Source organism: Sceloporus occidentalis, unplaced genomic scaffold (genome assembly GCF_023333645.1).
Source record: "Sceloporus occidentalis isolate IW3139 unplaced genomic scaffold, rSceOcc1.0.p SCAF_111, whole genome shotgun sequence".
NCBI lineage: Eukaryota > Metazoa > Chordata > Lepidosauria > Squamata > Phrynosomatidae > Sceloporus > Sceloporus occidentalis.
Window position 1 is genome coordinate 1,275,709 of NW_028317091.1, and position 19,837 is coordinate 1,295,545.

Sequence of the window (19,837 nt, forward strand, 5' to 3'; positions counted from 1 at the left end):
TTTCTCCAAATCTCTTCTTCAAGCTTCGAAAGTGCCAACTTTTTGCCACTTTCTTCCCAAATGATAAAAAAAACATGAATATCTGACTTTTTTTCCAAATCTCTTCTTCAAGATTCGTAAAGACAATTTAGGAGTACAAGTTCTCACCATCATGAAATAATGTATAAACAGTTGAGATACAACTGTCATTTCTTCTGCTATGGTCATTAAGCCCTCTGGAATGCTGACGGTTTAAAGTCACAAACCTTCTCTGAAAGCAGTCACATGTGGGTGTCTCTGTGGCGCAATCGTTTAGCTTGTTCGGCTGTTAACTGAAAGGGTGGTGGTTCAAGCCCACCCAGGGACGAGCAGGATGTTTTCCTGAACACTTTTGTTCCTGTGTTTGCAATGCCAATGAGCTAATGATTACATTGAAAGACAGAAATGCAAAATCCTTAAAGCTTTCCAACATTAAGCTAAATCTTCTTATGCCACTTGTGGAAAGTTATTTTCCAGACAAAGCATGCCAATCCTTCCATGAAAAAACACAGGAAAAACTTTTTGGCATAGTGCCAATTTTGGATTGCTTAGATTATTATTATTAATTTTTTGTTTTTTAATTTAGGCCACGTCTACAATACTACATGTTGTTAATAATTCGGGCAGCCGTTACCAAAATAGTGGCTGGCAAGGGGAGAATGCCGTTTTCATACAATATCATAAATGACACAAGTTATTAACCCTACCTGCCAATTAATCTTATGCAACGGCAGTTGTGCTTAAACAGAAAAGTGACATTATAAAAACAAAATTAGCAGAGGATGGTTTCGATCCATCGACCTCTGGGTTACGGGCCCAGCACGCTTCCGCTGCGCCACTCTGCTTTCCGTGTAACAGCTTGTCCGAGGGGAAAATGCTGTTTTCATACAATATCATAAATGACACAAGTTATTAACCCTACGTGCCAATTAATCTTATTCAACACCAGTTGTGCTTAAACAGAAAAGTGACATTATAAAAACAAAATTAGCAGAGGATGGTTTTGATCCATCGACCTCTGGGTTACGGGCCCAGCACGCTTCCGCTGCGCCACTCTGCTTTCTGTGTGACAGCTTGTCCGAGGGGAGAATGCTGTTTTCATGCAATATCATCAATGACAGAAGTTATTAACCCTATGTAAAAATGACATCTAGCAGAGGATGGTTTCGACACATCGACCTCTGGGTTATGGGCCCAGCACGCTTCCGCTGCGCCACTCTGCTTTTTCATGTGCTTTTTTTTTTCACAAATGATAAAAACACATTAATTCCTGACTTTTTTTTCTCCAAATCTCTTCTTCAAGCTTCGAAAGTGCCAACTTTTTGCCACTTTCTTCCCAAATGATAAAAAAACCCATGAATATCTGACTTTTTTCCAAATCTCTTCTTCAAGATTCGTAAAGACAATTTAGGAGTACAAGTTCTCACCATCATGAAATAATGTATAAACAGTTGAGATACAACTGTCAATTCTTCTGCTATGGTCATTAAGCCCTCTGGAATGCTGACGGTTTAAAGTCACAAACCTTCTCTGAAAGCAGTCACATGTGGGTGTCTCTGTGGCGCAATCGTTTAGCTTGTTCGGCTGTTAACTGAAAGGGTGGTGGTTCAAGCCCACCCAGGGACGAGCAGGATGTTTTCCTGAACACTTTTGTTCCTGTGTTTGCAATGCCAATGAGCTAATGATTACATTGAAAGACAGAAATGCAAAATCCTTAAAGCTTTCCAACATTAAGCTAAATCTTCTTATGCCACTTGTGGAAAGTTATTTTCCAGACAAAGCATGCCAATCCTTCCATGAAAAAACACAGGAAAAACTTTTTGGCATAGTGCCAATTTTGGATTGCTTAGATTATTATTATTAATTTTTTGTTTTTTAATTTAGGCCACGTCTACAATACTACATGTTGTTAATAATTCGGGCAGCCGTTACCAAAATAGTGGCTGGCAAGGGGAGAATGCCGTTTTCATACAATATCATAAATGACACAAGTTATTAACCCTACGTGCCAATTAATCTTATGCAACGCCAGTTGTGCTTAAACAGAAAAGTGACATTATAAAAACAAAATTAGCAGAGGATGGTTTCGATCCATCGACCTCTGGGTTATGGGCCCAGCACGCTTCCGCTGCGCCACTCTGCTTTCCGTGTAACAGCTTGTCCGAGGGGAAAATGCTGTTTTCATACAATATCATAAATGACACAAGTTATTAACCCTACGTGCCAATTAATCTTATTCAACACCAGCTGTGCTTAAACAGAAAAGTGACATTATAAAAACAAAATTAGCAGAGGATGGTTTCGATCCATCGACCTCTGGGTTATGGGCCCAGCACGCTTCCGCTGCGCCACTCTGCTTTCCGTGTGGCGGCTTGTCCGAGGGGAGAATGCTGTTTTCATGCAATATCATCAATGACAGAAGTTATTAACCCTATGTAAAAATGACATCTAGCAGAGGATGGTTTCGATCCATCGACCTCTGGGTTATGGGCCCAGCACGCTTCCGCTGCGCCACTCTGCTTTCCGTGTGACAGCTTGTCCGAGGGGAGAATGCTGTTTTCATGCAATATCATCAATGACAGAAGTTATTAAGCCTATGTGAAAATGACATCTAGCAGAGGATGGTTTCGATCCATTGACCTCTGGGTTATGGGCCCAGCACGCTTCCGCTGCGCCACCCTGCTTCTTCATGCGTTTTTTTTTCACAAATGATAAAAACACATTAATTCCTGACTTTTTTTTCTCCAAATCTCTTCTTCAAGCTTCGAAAGTGCCAACTTTTTGCCACTTTCTTCCCAAATGATAAAAAAAACATGAATATCTGACTTTTTTTCCAAATCTCTTCTTCAAGATTCGTAAAGACAATTTAGGAGTACAAGTTCTCACCATCATGAAATAATGTATAAACAGTTGAGATACAACTGTCATTTCTTCTGCTATGGTCATTAAGCCCTCTGGAATGCTGAAGGTTTAAAGTCATAATCCTCACTGCTTCTCTGAAAGTAGTCACATGTGGTTGTCTCTGTGGCGCAATCGGTTAGCGCGTTCGCCTGTTAACCGAAAGGTTGGTGGTTCAAGCCCACCCAGGGACGAGCGGGATGTTTTCCTGAAAACTTTCATTCCTGTGTTTGCAACGCCAATGAGCTAATGATTACATTGAAAGACAGAAATGCAAAATCCTTAAAGCTTTCCAACATTAAGCTAAATCTTCTTATTCCACTTGTGGAAAGTTATTTTCCAGACAAAGCAGGCCAATCCTTCCATGAAAAAACACAGGAAAAACTTTTTGGCATAGTGCCAATTTTGGATTGCTTAGATTATTATTATTAATTTTTTGTTTTTTAATTTAGGCCACGTCTACAATACTACATGTTGTTAATATTTAGGGCAGCCGTTACCAAAATAGTGGCTGGCAAGGGGAGAATGCCGTTTTCATACAATATCATAAATGACACAAGTTATTAACCCTACGTGCCAATTAATCTTATGCAACGGCAGTTGTGCTTAAACAGAAAAGTGACATTATAAAAACAAAATTAGCAGAGGATGGTTTCAATCCATCGACCTCTGGGTTATGGGCCCAGCACGCTTCCGCTGCGCCACTCTGCTTTCCGTGTGACAGCTTGTCCGAGGGGAGAATGCTGTTTTCATGCAATATCATCAATGACAGAAGTTATTAACCCTATGTAAAAATGACATCTAGCAGAGGATGGTTTCGATCCATCGACCTCTGGGTTATGGGCCCAGCACGCTTCCGCTGCGCCACTCTGCTTTCTGTGTGACAGCTTGTCCGAGGGGAGAATGCTGTTTTCATGCAATATCATCAATGACAGAAGTTATTAAGCCTATGTAAAAATGACATCTAGCAGAGGATGGTTTCGACACATCGACCTCTGGGTTATGGGCCCAGCACGCTTCCGCTGCGCCACTCTGCTTTTTCATGTGCTTTTTTTTTTCACAAATGATAAAAACACATTAATTCCTGACTTTTTTTTCTCCAAATCTCTTCTTCAAGCTTCGAAAGTGCGAACTTTTTGCCACTTTCTTCCCAAATGATAAAAAAACCCATGAATATCTGACTTTTTTCCAAATCTCTTCTTCAAGATTCGTAAAGACAATTTAGGAGTACAAGTTCTCACCATCATGAAATAATGTATAAACAGTTGAGATACAACTGTCAATTCTTCTGCTATGGTCATTAAGCCCTCTGGAATGCTGACGGTTTAAAGTCACAAACCTTCTCTGAAAGCGGTCACATGTGGGTGTCTCTGTGGCGCAATCGTTTAGCTTGTTCGGCTGTTAACTGAAAGGGTGGTGGTTCAAGCCCACCCAGGGACGAGCAGGATGTTTTCCTGAACACTTTTGTTCCTGTGTTTGCAATGCCAATGAGCTAATGATTACATTGAAAGACAGAAATGCAAAATCCTTAAAGCTTTCCAACATTAAGCTAAATCTTCTTATGCCACTTGTGGAAAGTTATTTTCCAGACAAAGCATGCCAATCCTTCCATGAAAAAACACAGGAAAAACTTTTTGGCATAGTGCCAATTTTGGATTGCTTAGATTATTATTATTAATTTTTTGTTTTTTAATTTAGGCCACGTCTACAATACTACATGTTGTTAATAATTCGGGCAGCCGTTACCAAAATAGTGGCTGGCAAGGGGAGAATGCCGTTTTCATACAATATCATAAATGACACAAGTTATTAACCCTACGTGCCAATTAATCTTATGCAACGGCAGTTGTGCTTAAACAGAAAAGTGACATTATAAAAACAAAATTAGCAGAGGATGGTTTCGATCCATCGACCTCTGGGTTATTGGCCCAGCACGCTTCCGCTGCGCCACTCTGCTTTCCGTGTAACAGCTTGTCCGAGGGGAAAATGCTGTTTTCATACAATATCATAAATGACACAAGTTATTAACCCTACGTGCCAATTAATCTTATTCAACACCAGTTGTGCTTAAACAGAAAAGTGACATTATAAAAACAAAATTAGCAGAGGATGGTTTCGATCCATCGACCTCTGGGTTATGGGCCCAGCACGCTTCCGCTGCGCCACTCTGCTTTCCGTGTGACGGCTTGTCCGAGGGGAGAATGCTGTTTTCATGCAATATCATCAATGACAGAAGTTATTAACCCTATGTAAAAATGACATCTAGCAGAGGATGGTTTCGATCCATCGACCTCTGGGTTATGGGCCCAGCACGCTTCCGCTGCGCCACTCTGCTTTCCGTCTGACAGCTTGTCCGAGGGGAGAATGCTGTTTTCATGCAATATCATCAATGACAGAAGTTATTAAGCCTATGTGAAAATGACATCTAGCAGAGGATGGTTTCAATCCATTGACCTCTGGGTTATGGGCCCAGCACGCTTCCGCTGCGCCACCCTGCTTCGTCATGCGTTTTTTTTTCACAAATGATAAAAACACATTAATTCCTGACTTTTTTTTCTCCAAATCTCTTCTTCAAGCTTCGAAAGTGCCAACTTTTTGCCACTTTCTTCCCAAATGATAAAAAAAACATGAATATCTGACTTTTTTTCCAAATCTCTTCTTCAAGATTCGTAAAGACAATTTAGGAGTACAAGTTCTCACCATCATGAAATAATGTATAAACAGTTGAGATACAACTGTCAATTCTTCTGCTATGGTCATTAAGCCCTCTGGAATGCTGAAGGTTTAAAGTCATAATCCTCACTGCTTCTCTGAAAGTAGTCACATGTGGTTGTCTCTGTGGCGCAATCGGTTAGCGCGTTCGGCTGTTAACCGAAAGGTTGGTGGTTCAAGCCCACCCAAGGACGAGCAGGATGTTTTCCTGAAAACTTTCATTCCTGTGTTTGCAACGCCAATGAGCTAATGATTACATTGAAAGACAGAAATGCAAAATCCTTAAAGCTTTCCAACATTAAGCTAAATCTTCTTATTCCACTTGTGGAAAGTTATTTTCCAGACAAAGCATGCCAATCCTTCCATGAAAAAACACAGGAAAAACTTTTTGGCATAGTGCCAATTTTGGATTGCTTAGATTATTATTATTAATTTTTTGTTTTTTAATTTAGGCCACGTCTACAATACTACATGTTGTTAATAATTCGGGCAGCCGTTACCAAAATAGTGGCTGGCAAGGGGAGAATGCCGTTTTCATACAATATCATAAATGACACAAGTTATTAACCCTACGTGCCAATTAATCTTATGCAACGCCAGTTGTGCTTAAACAGAAAAGTGACATTATAAAAACAAAATTAGCAGAGGATGGTTTCAATCCATCGACCTCTGGGTTATGGGCCCAGCACGCTTCCGCTGCGCCACTCTGCTTTCCGTGTGACGGCTTGTCCGAGGGGAGAATGCTGTTTTCATGCAATATCATCAATGACAGAAGTTATTAACCCTATGTAAAAATGACATCTAGCAGAGGATGGTTTCGATCCATCGACCTCTGGGTTATGGGCCCAGCACGCTTCCGCTGCGCCACTCTGCTTTCTGTGTGACAGCTTGTCCGAGGGGAGAATGCTGTTTTCATGCAATATCATCAATGACAGAAGTTATTAAGCCTATGTAAAAATGACATCTAGCAGAGGATGGTTTCGACACATCGACCTCTGGGTTATGGGCCCAGCACGCTTCCGCTGCGCCACTCTGCTTTTTCATGTGCTTTTTTTTTTCACAAATGATAAAAACACATTAATTCCTGACTTTTTTTTCTCCAAATCTCTTCTTCAAGCTTCGAAAGTGCCAACTTTTTGCCACTTTCTTCCCAAATGATAAAAAAACCCATGAATATCTGACTTTTTTCCAAATCTCTTCTTCAAGATTCGTAAAGACAATTTAGGAGTACAAGTTCTCACCATCATGAAATAATGTATAAACAGTTGAGATACAACTGTCAATTTTTCTGCTATGGTCATTAAGCCCTCTGGAATGCTGACGGTTTAAAGTCACAAACCTTCTCTGAAAGCAGTCACATGTGGGTGTCTCTGTGGCGCAAACGTTTAGCTTGTTCGGCTGTTAACTGAAAGGGTGGTGGTTCAAGCCCACCCAGGGACGAGCAGGATGTTTTCCTGAACACTTTTGTTCCTGTGTTTGCAATGCCAATGAGCTAATGATTACATTGAAAGACAGAAATGCAAAATCCTTAAAGCTTTCCAACATTAAGCTAAATCTTCTTATGCCACTTGTGGAAAGTTATTTTCCAGACAAAGCATGCCAATCCTTCCATGAAAAAACACAGGAAAAACTTTTTGGCATAGTGCCAATTTTGGATTGCTTAGATTATTATTATTAATTTTTTGTTTTTTAATTTAGGCCACGTCTACAATACTACATGTTGTTAATAATTCGGGCAGCCGTTACCAAAATAGTGGCTGGCAAGGGGAGAATGCCGTTTTCATACAATATCATAAATGACACAAGTTATTAACCCTACGTGCCAATTAATCTTATGCAACGGCAGTTGTGCTTAAACAGAAAAGTGACATTATAAAAACAAAATTAGCAGAGGATGGTTTCGATCCATCGACCTCTGGGTTATGGGCCCAGCACGCTTCCGCTGCGCCACTCTGCTTTTTCATGTGCTTTTTTTTTTCACAAATGATAAAAACACATTAATTCCTGACTTTTTTTTCTCCAAATCTCTTCTTCAAGCTTCGAAAGTGCGAACTTTTTGCCACTTTCTTCCCAAATGATAAAAAAACCCATGAATATCTGACTTTTTTCCAAATCTCTTCTTCAAGATTCGTAAAGACAATTTAGGAGTACAAGTTCTCACCATCATGAAATAATGTATAAACAGTTGAGATACAACTGTCAATTTTTCTGCTATGGTCATTAAGCCCTCTGGAATGCTGACGGTTTAAAGTCACAAACCTTCTCTGAAAGCAGTCACATGTGGGTGTCTCTGTGGCGCAATCGTTTAGCTTGTTCGGCTGTTAACTGAAAGGGTGGTGGTTCAAGCCCACCCAGGGACGAGCAGGATGTTTTCCTGAACACTTTTGTTCCTGTGTTTGCAATGCCAATGAGCTAATGATTACATTGAAAGACAGAAATGCAAAATCCTTAAAGCTTTCCAACATTAAGCTAAATCTTCTTATGCCACTTGTGGAAAGTTATTTTCCAGACAAAGCATGCCAATCCTTCCATGAAAAAACACAGGAAAAACTTTTTGGCATAGTGCCAATTTTGGATTGCTTAGATTATTATTATTAATTTTTTGTTTTTTAATTTAGGCCACGTCTACAATACTACATGTTGTTAATAATTCGGGCAGCCGTTACCAAAATAGTGGCTGGCAAGGGGAGAATGCCGTTTTCATACAATATCATAAATGACACAAGTTATTAACCCTACGTGCCAATTAATCTTATGCAACGGCAGTTGTGCTTAAACAGAAAAGTGACATTATAAAAACAAAATTAGCAGAGGATGGTTTCGATCCATCGACCTCTGGGTTATGGGCCCAGCACGCTTCCGCTGCGCCACTCTGCTTTCCGTGTAACAGCTTGTCCGAGGGGAAAATGCTGTTTTCATACAATATCATAAATGACACAAGTTATTAACCCTACGTGCCAATTAATCTTATTCAACACCAGTTGTGCTTAAACAGAAAAGTGACATTATAAAAACAAAATTAGCAGAGGATGGTTTCGATCCATCGACCTCTGGGTTATGGGCCCAGCACGCTTCCGCTGCGCCACTCTGCTTTCCGTGTGACGGCTTGTCCGAGGGGAGAATGCTGTTTTCATGCAATATCATCAATGACAGAAGTTATTAATCCTATGTAAAAATGACATCTAGCAGAGGATGGTTTCGATCCATCGACCTCTGGGTTATGGGCCCAGCACGCTTCCGCTGCGCCACTCTGCTTTCTGTGTGACGGCTTGTCCGAGGGGAGAATGCTGTTTTCATGCAATATCATCAATGACAGAAGTTATTAACCCTATGTAAAAATGACATCTAGCAGAGGATGGTTTCGATCCATCGATCTCTGGGTTATGGGCCCAGCACGCTTCTGCTGCGCCACTCTGCTTTCTTGTGACAGCTTGTCCGAGGGGAGAATGCTGTTTTCATGCAATATCATCAATGACAGAAGTTATTAAGCCTATGTAAAAATGACATCTAGCAGAGGATGGTTTCGACACATCGACCTCTGGGTTATGGGCCCAGCACGCTTCCGCTGCGCCACTCTGCTTTTTCATGTGCTTTTTTTTTTCACAAATGATAAAAACACATTAATTCCTGACTTTTTTTTCTCCAAATTTCTTCTTCAAGCTTCGAAAGTGCGAACTTTTTGCCACTTTCTTCCCAAATGATAAAAAAACCCATGAATATCTGACTTTTTTCCAAATCTCTTCTTCAAGATTCGTAAAGACAATTTAGGAGTACAAGTTCTCACCATCATGAAATAATGTATAAACAGTTGAGATACAACTGTCAATTCTTCTGCTATGGTCATTAAGCCCTCTGGAATGCTGACGGTTTAAAGTCACAAACCTTCTCTGAAAGAAGTCACATGTGGGTGTCTCTGTGGCGCAATCGTTTAGCTTGTTCGGCTGTTAACTGAAAGGGTGGTGGTTCAAGCCCACCCAGGGACGAGCAGGATGTTTTCCTGAACACTTTTGTTCCTGTGTTTGCAATGCCAATGAGCTAATGATTACATTGAAAGACAGAAATGCAAAATCCTTAAAGCTTTCCAACATTAAGCTAAATCTTCTTATGCCACTTGTGGAAAGTTATTTTCCAGACAAAGCATGCCAATCCTTCCATGAAAAAACACAGGAAAAACTTTTTGGCATAGTGCCAATTTTGGATTGCTTAGATTATTATTATTAATTTTTTGTTTTTTAATTTAGGCCACGTCTACAATACTACATGTTGTTAATAATTCGGGCAGCCGTTACCAAAATAGTGGCTGGCAAGGGGAGAATGCCGTTTTCATACAATATCATAAATGACACAAGTTATTAACCCTACGTGCCAATTAATCTTATGCAACGCCAGTTGTGCTTAAACAGAAAAGTGACATTATAAAAACAAAATTAGCAGAGGATGGTTTCGATCCATCGACCTCTGGGTTATGGGCCCAGCACGCTTCCGCTGCGCCACTCTGCTTTCCGTGTAACAGCTTGTCCGAGGGGAAAATGCTGTTTTCATACAATATCATAAATGACACAAGTTATTAACCCTACGTGCCAATTAATCTTATTCAACACCAGTTGTGCTTAAACAGAAAAGTGACATTATAAAAACAAAATTAGCAGAGGATGGTTTCGATCCATCGACCTCTGGGTTATGGGCCCAGCACGCTTCCGCTGCGCCACTCTGCTTTCCGTGTGACGGCTTGTCCGAGGGGAGAATGCTGTTTTCATGCAATATCATCAATGACAGAAGTTATTAACCCTATGTAAAAATGACATCTAGCAGAGGATGGTTTCGATCCATTGACCTCTGGGTTATGGGCCCAGCACGCTTCCGCTGCGCCACTCTGCTTTCCGTGTGACAGCTTGTCCGAGGGGAGAATGCTGTTTTCATGCAATATCATCAATGACAGAAGTTATTAAGCCTATGTGAAAATGACATCTAGCAGAGGATGGTTTCGATCCATTGACCTCTGGGTTATGGGCCCAGCACGCTTCCGCTGCGCCATCCTGCTTCTTCATGCGTTTTTTTTTCACAAATGATAAAAACACATTAATTCCTGACTTTTTTTTCTCCAAATCTCTTCTTCAAGCTTCGAAAGTGCCAACTTTTTGCCACTTTCTTCCCAAATGATAAAAAAAACATGAATATCTGACTTTTTTTCCAAATCTCTTCTTCAAGATTCGTAAAGACAATTTAGGAGTACAAGTTCTCACCATCATGAAATAATGTATAAACAGTTGAGATACAACTGTCATTTCTTCTGCTATGGTCATTAAGCCCTCTGGAATGCTGAAGGTTTAAAGTCATAATCCTCACTGCTTCTCTGAAAGTAGTCACATGTGGTTGTCTCTGTGGCGCAATCGGTTAGCGCGTTCGCCTGTTAACCGAAAGGTTGGTGGTTCAAGCCCACCCAGGGACGAGTGGGATGTTTTCCTGAAAACTTTCATTCCTGTGTTTGCAACGCCAATGAGCTAATGATTACATTGAAAGACAGAAATGCAAAATCCTTAAAGCTTTCCAACATTAAGCTAAATCTTCTTATTCCACTTGTGGAAAGTTATTTTCCAGACAAAGCATGCCAATCCTTCCATGAAAAAACACAGGAAAAACTTTTTGGCATAGTGCCAATTTTGGATTGCTTAGATTATTATTATTAATTTTTTGTTTTTTAATTTAGGCCACGTCTACAATACTACATGTTGTTAATAATTCGGGCAGCCGTTACCAAAATAGTGGCTGGCAAGGGGAGAATGCCGTTTTCATACAATATCATAAATGACACAAGTTATTAACCCTACGTGCCAATTAATCTTATGCAACGCCAGTTGTGCTTAAACAGAAAAGTGACATTATAAAAACAAAATTAGCAGAGGATGGTTTCAATCCATCGACCTCTGGGTTATGGGCCCAGCACGCTTCCGCTGCGCCACTCTGCTTTCCGTGTGACGGCTTGTCCGAGGGGAGAATGCTGTTTTCATGCAATATCATCAATGACAGAAGTTATTAACCCTATGTAAAAATGACATCTAGCAGAGGATGGTTTCGATCCATCGACCTCTGGGTTATGGGCCCAGCACGCTTCCGCTGCGCCACTCTGCTTTCTGTGTGACAGCTTGTCCGAGGGGAGAATGCTGTTTTCATGCAATATCATCAATGACAGAAGTTATTAAGCCTATGTAAAAATGACATCTAGCAGAGGATGGTTTCGACACATCGACCTCTGGGTTATGGGCCCAGCACGCTTCCGCTGCGCCACTCTGCTTTTTCATGTGCTTTTTTTTTTCACAAATGATAAAAACACATTAATTCCTGACTTTTTTTTCTCCAAATCTCTTCTTCAAGCTTCGAAAGTGCGAACTTTTTGCCACTTTCTTCCCAAATGATAAAAAAACCCATGAATATCTGACTTTTTTCCAAATCTCTTCTTCAAGATTCGTAAAGACAATTTAGGAGTACAAGTTCTCACCATCATGAAATAATGTATAAACAGTTGAGATACAACTGTCAATTTTTCTGCTATGGTCATTAAGCCCTCTGGAATGCTGACGGTTTAAAGTCACAAACCTTCTCTGAAAGCAGTCACATGTGGGTGTCTCTGTGGCGCAATCGTTTAGCTTGTTCGGCTGTTAACTGAAAGGGTGGTGGTTCAAGCCCACCCAGGGACGAGCAGGATGTTTTCCTGAACACTTTTGTTCCTGTGTTTGCAATGCCAATGAGCTAATGATTACATTGAAAGACAGAAATGCAAAATCCTTAAAGCTTTCCAACATTAAGCTAAATCTTCTTATGCCACTTGTGGAAAGTTATTTTCCAGACAAAGCATGCCAATCCTTCAATGAAAAAACACAGGAAAAACTTTTTGGCATAGTGCCAATTTTGGATTGCTTAGATTATTATTATTAATTTTTTGTTTTTTAATTTAGGCCACGTCTACAATACTACATGTTGTTAATAATTCGGGCAGCCGTTACCAAAATAGTGGCTGGCAAGGGGAGAATGCCGTTTTCATACAATATCATAAATGACACAAGTTATTAACCCTACGTGCCAATTAATCTTATGCAACGGCAGTTGTGCTTAAACAGAAAAGTGACATTATAAAAACAAAATTAGCAGAGGATGGTTTCGATCCATCGACCTCTGGGTTATGGGCCCAGCACGCTTCCGCTGCGCCACTCTGCTTTCCGTGTAACAGCTTGTCCGAGGGGAAAATGCTGTTTTCATACAATATCATAAATGACACAAGTTATTAACCCTACGTGCCAATTAATCTTATTCAACACCAGTTGTGCTTAAACAGAAAAGTGACATTATAAAAACAAAATTAGCAGAGGATGGTTTCGATCCATCGACCTCTGGGTTATGGGCCCAGCACGCTTCCGCTGCGCCACTCTGCTTTCCGTGTGACGGCTTGTCCGAGGGGAGAATGCTGTTTTCATGCAATATCATCAATGACAGAAGTTATTAACCCTATGTAAAAATGACATCTAGCAGAGAATGGTTTCGATCCATCGACCTCTGGGTTATGGGCCCAGCACGCTTCTGCTGCGCCACTCTGCTTTCTTGTGACAGCTTGTCCGAGGGGAGAATGCTGTTTTCATGCAATATCATCAATGACAGAAGTTATTAAGCCTATGTAAAAATGACATCTAGCAGAGGATGGTTTCGACACATCGACCTCTGGGTTATGGGCCCAGCACGCTTCCGCTGCGCCACTCTGCTTTTTCATGTGCTTTTTTTTTTCACAAATGATAAAAACACATTAATTCCTGACTTTTTTTTCTCCAAATTTCTTCTTCAAGCTTCGAAAGTGCGAACTTTTTGCCACTTTCTTCCCAAATGATAAAAAAACCCATGAATATCTGACTTTTTTCCAAATCTCTTCTTCAAGATTCGTAAAGACAATTTAGGAGTACAAGTTCTCACCATCATGAAATAATGTATAAACAGTTGAGATACAACTGTCAATTCTTCTGCTATGGTCATTAAGCCCTCTGGAATGCTGACGGTTTAAAGTCACAAACCTTCTCTGAAAGAAGTCACATGTGGGTGTCTCTGTGGCGCAATCGTTTAGCTTGTTCGGCTGTTAACTGAAAGGGTGGTGGTTCAAGCCCACCCAGGGACGAGCAGGATGTTTTCCTGAACACTTTTGTTCCTGTGTTTGCAATGCCAATGAGCTAATGATTACATTGAAAGACAGAAATGCAAAATCCTTAAAGCTTTCCAACATTAAGCTAAATCTTCTTATGCCACTTGTGGAAAGTTATTTTCCAGACAAAGCATGCCAATCCTTCCATGAAAAAACACAGGAAAAACTTTTTGGCATAGTGCCAATTTTGGATTGCTTAGATTATTATTATTAATTTTTTGTTTTTTAATTTAGGCCACGTCTACAATACTACATGTTGTTAATAATTCGGGCAGCCGTTACCAAAATAGTGGCTGGCAAGGGGAGAATGCCGTTTTCATACAATATCATAAATGACACAAGTTATTAACCCTACGTGCCAATTAATCTTATGCAACGCCAGTTGTGCTTAAACAGAAAAGTGACATTATAAAAACAAAATTAGCAGAGGATGGTTTCGATCCATCGACCTCTGGGTTATGGGCCCAGCACGCTTCCGCTGCGCCACTCTGCTTTCCGTGTAACAGCTTGTCCGAGGGGAAAATGCTGTTTTCATACAATATCATAAATGACACAAGTTATTAACCCTACGTGCCAATTAATCTTATTCAACACCAGTTGTGCTTAAACAGAAAAGTGACATTATAAAAACAAAATTAGCAGAGGATGGTTTCGATCCATCGACCTCTGGGTTATGGGCCCAGCACGCTTCCGCTGCGCCACTCTGCTTTCCGTGTGACGGCTTGTCCGAGGGGAGAATGCTGTTTTCATGCAATATCATCAATGACAGAAGTTATTAACCCTATGTAAAAATGACATCTAGCAGAGGATGGTTTCGATCCATTGACCTCTGGGTTATGGGCCCAGCACGCTTCCGCTGCGCCACTCTGCTTTCCGTGTGACAGCTTGTCCGAGGGGAGAATGCTGTTTTCATGCAATATCATCAATGACAGAAGTTATTAAGCCTATGTGAAAATGACATCTAGCAGAGGATGGTTTCGATCCATTGACCTCTGGGTTATGGGCCCAGCACGCTTCCGCTGCGCCATCCTGCTTCTTCATGCGTTTTTTTTTCACAAATGATAAAAACACATTAATTCCTGACTTTTTTTTCTCCAAATCTCTTCTTCAAGCTTCGAAAGTGCCAACTTTTTGCCACTTTCTTCCCAAATGATAAAAAAAACATGAATATCTGACTTTTTTTCCAAATCTCTTCTTCAAGATTCGTAAAGACAATTTAGGAGTACAAGTTCTCACCATCATGAAATAATGTATAAACAGTTGAGATACAACTGTCATTTCTTCTGCTATGGTCATTAAGCCCTCTGGAATGCTGAAGGTTTAAAGTCATAATCCTCACTGCTTCTCTGAAAGTAGTCACATGTGGTTGTCTCTGTGGCGCAATCGGTTAGCGCGTTCGCCTGTTAACCGAAAGGTTGGTGGTTCAAGCCCACCCAGGGACGAGTGGGATGTTTTCCTGAAAACTTTCATTCCTGTGTTTGCAACGCCAATGAGCTAATGATTACATTGAAAGACAGAAATGCAAAATCCTTAAAGCTTTCCAACATTAAGCTAAATCTTCTTATTCCACTTGTGGAAAGTTATTTTCCAGACAAAGCATGCCAATCCTTCCATGAAAAAACACAGGAAAAACTTTTTGGCATAGTGCCAATTTTGGATTGCTTAGATTATTATTATTAATTTTTTGTTTTTTAATTTAGGCCACGTCTACAATACTACATGTTGTTAATAATTCGGGCAGCCGTTACCAAAATAGTGGCTGGCAAGGGGAGAATGCCGTTTTCATACAATATCATAAATGACACAAGTTATTAACCCTACGTGCCAATTAATCTTATGCAACGCCAGTTGTTCTTAAACAGAAAAGTGACATTATAAAAACAAATTTAGCAGAGGATGGTTTCAATCCATCGACCTCTGGGTTATGGGCCCAGCACGCTTCTGCTGCGCCACTCTGCTTTCCGTGTGACGGCTTGTCCGAGGGGAGAATGCTGTTTTCATGCAATATCATCAATGACAGAAGTTATTAACCCTATGTAAAAATGACATCTAGCAGAGGATGGTTTCGATCCATCGACCTCTGGGTTATGGGCCCAGCACGCTTCCGCTGCGCCACTCTGCTTTCTGTGTGACAGCTTGTCCGAGGGGAGAATGCTGTTTTCATGCAATATCATCAATGACAGAAGTTATTAAGCCTATGTAAAAATGACATCTAGCAGAGGATGGTTTCGACACATCGACCTCTGGGTTATGGGCCCAGCACGCTTCCGCTGCGCCACTCTGCTTTTTCATGTGCTTTTTTTTTTCACAAATGATAAAAACACATTAATTCCTGACTTTTTTTTCTCCAAATCTCTTCTTCAAGCTTCGAAAGTGCGAACTTTTTGCCACTTTCTTCCCAAATGATAAAAAAACCCATGAATATCTGACTTTTTTCCAAATCTCTTCTTCAAGATTCGTAAAGACAATTTAGGAGTACAAGTTCTCACCATCATGAAATAATGTATAAACAGTTGAGATACAACTGTCAATTCTTCTGCTATGGTCATTAAGCCCTCTGGAATGCTGACGGTTTAAAGTCACAAACCTTCTCTGAAAGCAGTCACATGTGGGTGTCTCTGTGGCGCAATCGTTTAGCTTGTTCGGCTGTTAACTGAAAGGGTGGTGGTTCAAGCCCACCCAGGGACGAGCAGGATGTTTTCCTGAACACTTTTGTTCCTGTGTTTGCAATGCCAATGAGCTAATGATTACATTGAAAGACAGAAATGCAAAATCCTTAAAGCTTTCCAACATTAAGCTAAATCTTCTTATGCCACTTGTGGAAAGTTATTTTCCAGACAAAGCATGCCAATCCTTCCATGAAAAAACACAGGAAAAACTTTTTGGCATAGTGCCAATTTTGGATTGCTTAGATTATTATTATTAATTTTTTGTTTTTTAATTTAGGCCACGTCTACAATACTACATGTTGTTAATAATTCGGGCAGCCGTTACCAAAATAGTGGCTGGCAAGGGGAGAATGCCGTTTTCATACAATATCATAAATGACACAAGTTATTAACCCTACGTGCCAATTAATCTTATGCAACGGCAGTTGTGCTTAAACAGAAAAGTGACATTATAAAAACAAAATTAGCAGAGGATGGTTTCGATCCATCGACCTCTGGGTTATGGGCCCAGCACGCTTCCGCTGCGCCACTCTGCTTTCCGTGTAACAGCTTGTCCGAGGGGAAAATGCTGTTTTCATACAATATCATAAATGACACAAGTTATTAACCCTACGTGCCAATTAATCTTATTCAACACCAGTTGTGCTTAAACAGAAAAGTGACATTATAAAAACAAAATTAGCAGAGGATGGTTTCGATCCATCGACCTCTGGGTTATGGGCCCAGCACGCTTCCGCTGCGCCACTCTGCTTTCCGTGTGATGGCTTGTATGAGGGGAGAATGCTGTTTTCATGCAATATCATCAATGACAGAAGTTATTAACCCTATGTAAAAATGACATCTAGCAGAGGATGGTTTCGATCCATCGACCTCTGGGTTATGGGTCCAGCACGCTTCCGCTGCGCCACTCTGCTTTCCGTGTGAAAGCTTGTCCAAGGGGAGAATGCTGTTTTCATGCAATATCATCAATGACAGAAGTTATTAAGCCTATGTGAAAATGACATCTAGCAGAGGATGGTTTCGATCCATTGACCTCTGGGTTATGGGCCCAGCACGCTTCCGCTGCGCCATCCTGCTTCTTCATGCGTTTTTTTTTCACAAATGATAAAAACACATTAATTCCTGACTTTTTTTTCTCCAAATCTCTTCTTCAAGCTTCGAAAGTGCCAACTTTTTGCCACTTTCTTCCCAAATGATAAAAAAAACATGAATATCTGACTTTTTTTCCAAATCTCTTCTTCAAGATTCGTAAAGACAATTTAGGAGTACAAGTTCTCACCATCATGAAATAATGTATAAACAGTTGAGATACAACTGTCATTTCTTCTGCTATGGTCATTAAGCCCTCTGGAATGCTGAAGGTTTAAAGTCATAATCCTCACTGCTTCTCTGAAAGTAGTAACATAGTAACATAGTAACATAGTTCATAAGGTTGAAAAAAGACCAAAGTCCATCAAGTTCAACCTATATACATATTGTGTCCCTACTGTGTTGATCCAGAGGAAGGCAAAAAACCCTTATGAAGCAGATGCCAATTGCCCCATACCAGGGGGAAAATTCCTTCCCGACTCCAAATATGGCAATCAGAATAAATCCCTGGATCAACGTTCTGTCCCTATTAATCTAATATCCATAACTTGTAATATTATTGCTTTCAAGAAACACGTCCAGGCTCCTTTTGAACTCTTTTATTGAGTTTACCATCACCACTTCCTCTGGCAGAGAGTTCCATAATCTCACCGCTCTTACTGTAAAGAACCCCCGTCTGTGCTGGTGTAGAAACCTTCTTTCCTCCAGCCGTAGAGGATGTCCCCTTGTTATAGATACAGTCCTGGGTATAAATAGGTCCTGGGAGTGATCTCTGTACTGTCCCCTTATATATTTATACATAGTTATTAAGTCCCCCCTAAGCCGTCTTTTTTCCAAACTAAATAACCCCAATTCTGATAATCTTTCTGGGTACTGTAGTCCTCCCATTCCCCTTATTACTCTGGTTGCCCGTCTTTGAACCCTCTCCAGCTCCACTATATCTTTCTTGTACACTGGTGCCCAGTACTGTACACAGTATTCCATGTGTGGTCTGACTAGTGACTTGTACAGGGGTAGAATTATTTCCTTGTCGTGGGCATCTATGCCCCTTTTGATGCACCCCATGATTTTATTTGCCTTAGCAGCAGCTGCCTGACACTGGTCGCTACAGGTAAATTTACTGTTAACTAAAACTCCTAAGTCCTTTTCCATGTCAGTCGTCCCCAGTGTTTTCCCATTTAATACATATTCCCAGCCTGGATTTTTCTTCCCCATGTGCATAACCTTACATTTATCTGTGTTGAACCTCATCTGCCACATCCCAGCCCAAGCCTCCAACCTATGCAGATCCATTTGTAATCGTGCGCTGTCCTCTATTGTGTTAACCACGTTACAGAGCTTAGTATCGTCTGCAAAGATTGATACTTTACTATGCAATCCCTCTACAAGGTCATTAATAAATATATTAAAAAGAATAGGACCCAAAACTGACCCCTGTGGTACCCCACTAGCAACAGTCACCCACTCAGAGTATGTACCATTAATAACCACCCTCTGTTTCCTATCACTGAGCCAGTTACTTACCCACATACACACATTCTCCCCCAGCCCAAGCATTCTCATTTTATGTACGAGCCTTTTATGTGGCACCGTATCAAATGCTTTGGAAAAATCAAGATATACGACATCCAGCGATTCACCCCGATCCAGTCTTGAGCTCACCTCCTCATAAAAGCTGATCAGGTTAGTTTGACAGGACCGATCCCTTGTAAACCCATGCTGATATGGAGTCATACACTTATTTTCATTGAGATACTCCAAAATAGCATCTCTTAGGAAACCCTCAAACAGTTTACACACAACAGAAGTTAAACTAACAGGCCTATAATTCCCCGGGTCACTTTTTGTCCCCTTTTTGAATATTGGCACAACATTTGCTATGCGCCAGTCCTGGGGAACAGACCCTGTCACTATAGAGTCCTTGAATATTAGAAATAGGGGTCTGTCTATTACATTACTTAACTCCCTTAGAACGCGGGGGTGAATGCCATCTGGACCTGGTGATTTGTCTATTTTGATTTTTTTTAGGCGGCACTGCACTTCTTCCTGGGTTAGACAGGCGACATGTACTGGGGCATTTATCTCATCCTGCTGTATATTACCTGGCATTTCATTTTCCTCTGTGAATACAGCAGAGAAGAATATATTTAATAGATTAGCTTTTTCCTGATCCCCGTCTATAACTTCTCCCTCATTACTTTTTAAGGGGCCAACGCTTTCATTGTTAACCTTTTTACTATTTATATAGTTAAAGAACATTTTGGGGTTTGTT

At 40.7% G+C, this 19,837-nt stretch overlaps 6 non-coding genes across 6 annotated transcripts; 3 read left to right on the forward strand and 3 right to left on the reverse strand.

The window, feature by feature from the left end:
• Nucleotides 1-791: 791 nt before the first annotated feature.
• TRNAT-CGU (transfer RNA threonine (anticodon CGU)) lies at nucleotides 792-863 on the reverse strand. Its single transcript has one exon. It is a non-coding gene; the product is annotated as a tRNA-Thr (tRNA).
• Nucleotides 864-1,006: 143 nt separating this feature from the next.
• On the reverse strand, nucleotides 1,007-1,078 carry TRNAT-CGU (transfer RNA threonine (anticodon CGU)). The gene has a single exon. It is a non-coding gene; the product is annotated as a tRNA-Thr (tRNA).
• Nucleotides 1,079-4,801: 3,723 nt separating this feature from the next.
• Nucleotides 4,802-4,873, reverse strand: TRNAI-AAU (transfer RNA isoleucine (anticodon AAU)). Its single transcript has one exon. It is a non-coding gene; the product is annotated as a tRNA-Ile (tRNA).
• An 875-nt stretch (nucleotides 4,874-5,748) lies between these two features.
• TRNAN-GUU (transfer RNA asparagine (anticodon GUU)) lies at nucleotides 5,749-5,822 on the forward strand. Its single transcript has one exon. It is a non-coding gene; the product is annotated as a tRNA-Asn (tRNA).
• A 5,181-nt stretch (nucleotides 5,823-11,003) lies between these two features.
• On the forward strand, nucleotides 11,004-11,077 carry TRNAN-GUU (transfer RNA asparagine (anticodon GUU)). Its single transcript has one exon. It is a non-coding gene; the product is annotated as a tRNA-Asn (tRNA).
• Nucleotides 11,078-15,175: 4,098 nt separating this feature from the next.
• TRNAN-GUU (transfer RNA asparagine (anticodon GUU)) lies at nucleotides 15,176-15,249 on the forward strand. The gene has a single exon. It is a non-coding gene; the product is annotated as a tRNA-Asn (tRNA).
• The last annotated feature ends 4,588 nt before the right edge of the window (nucleotides 15,250-19,837 follow it).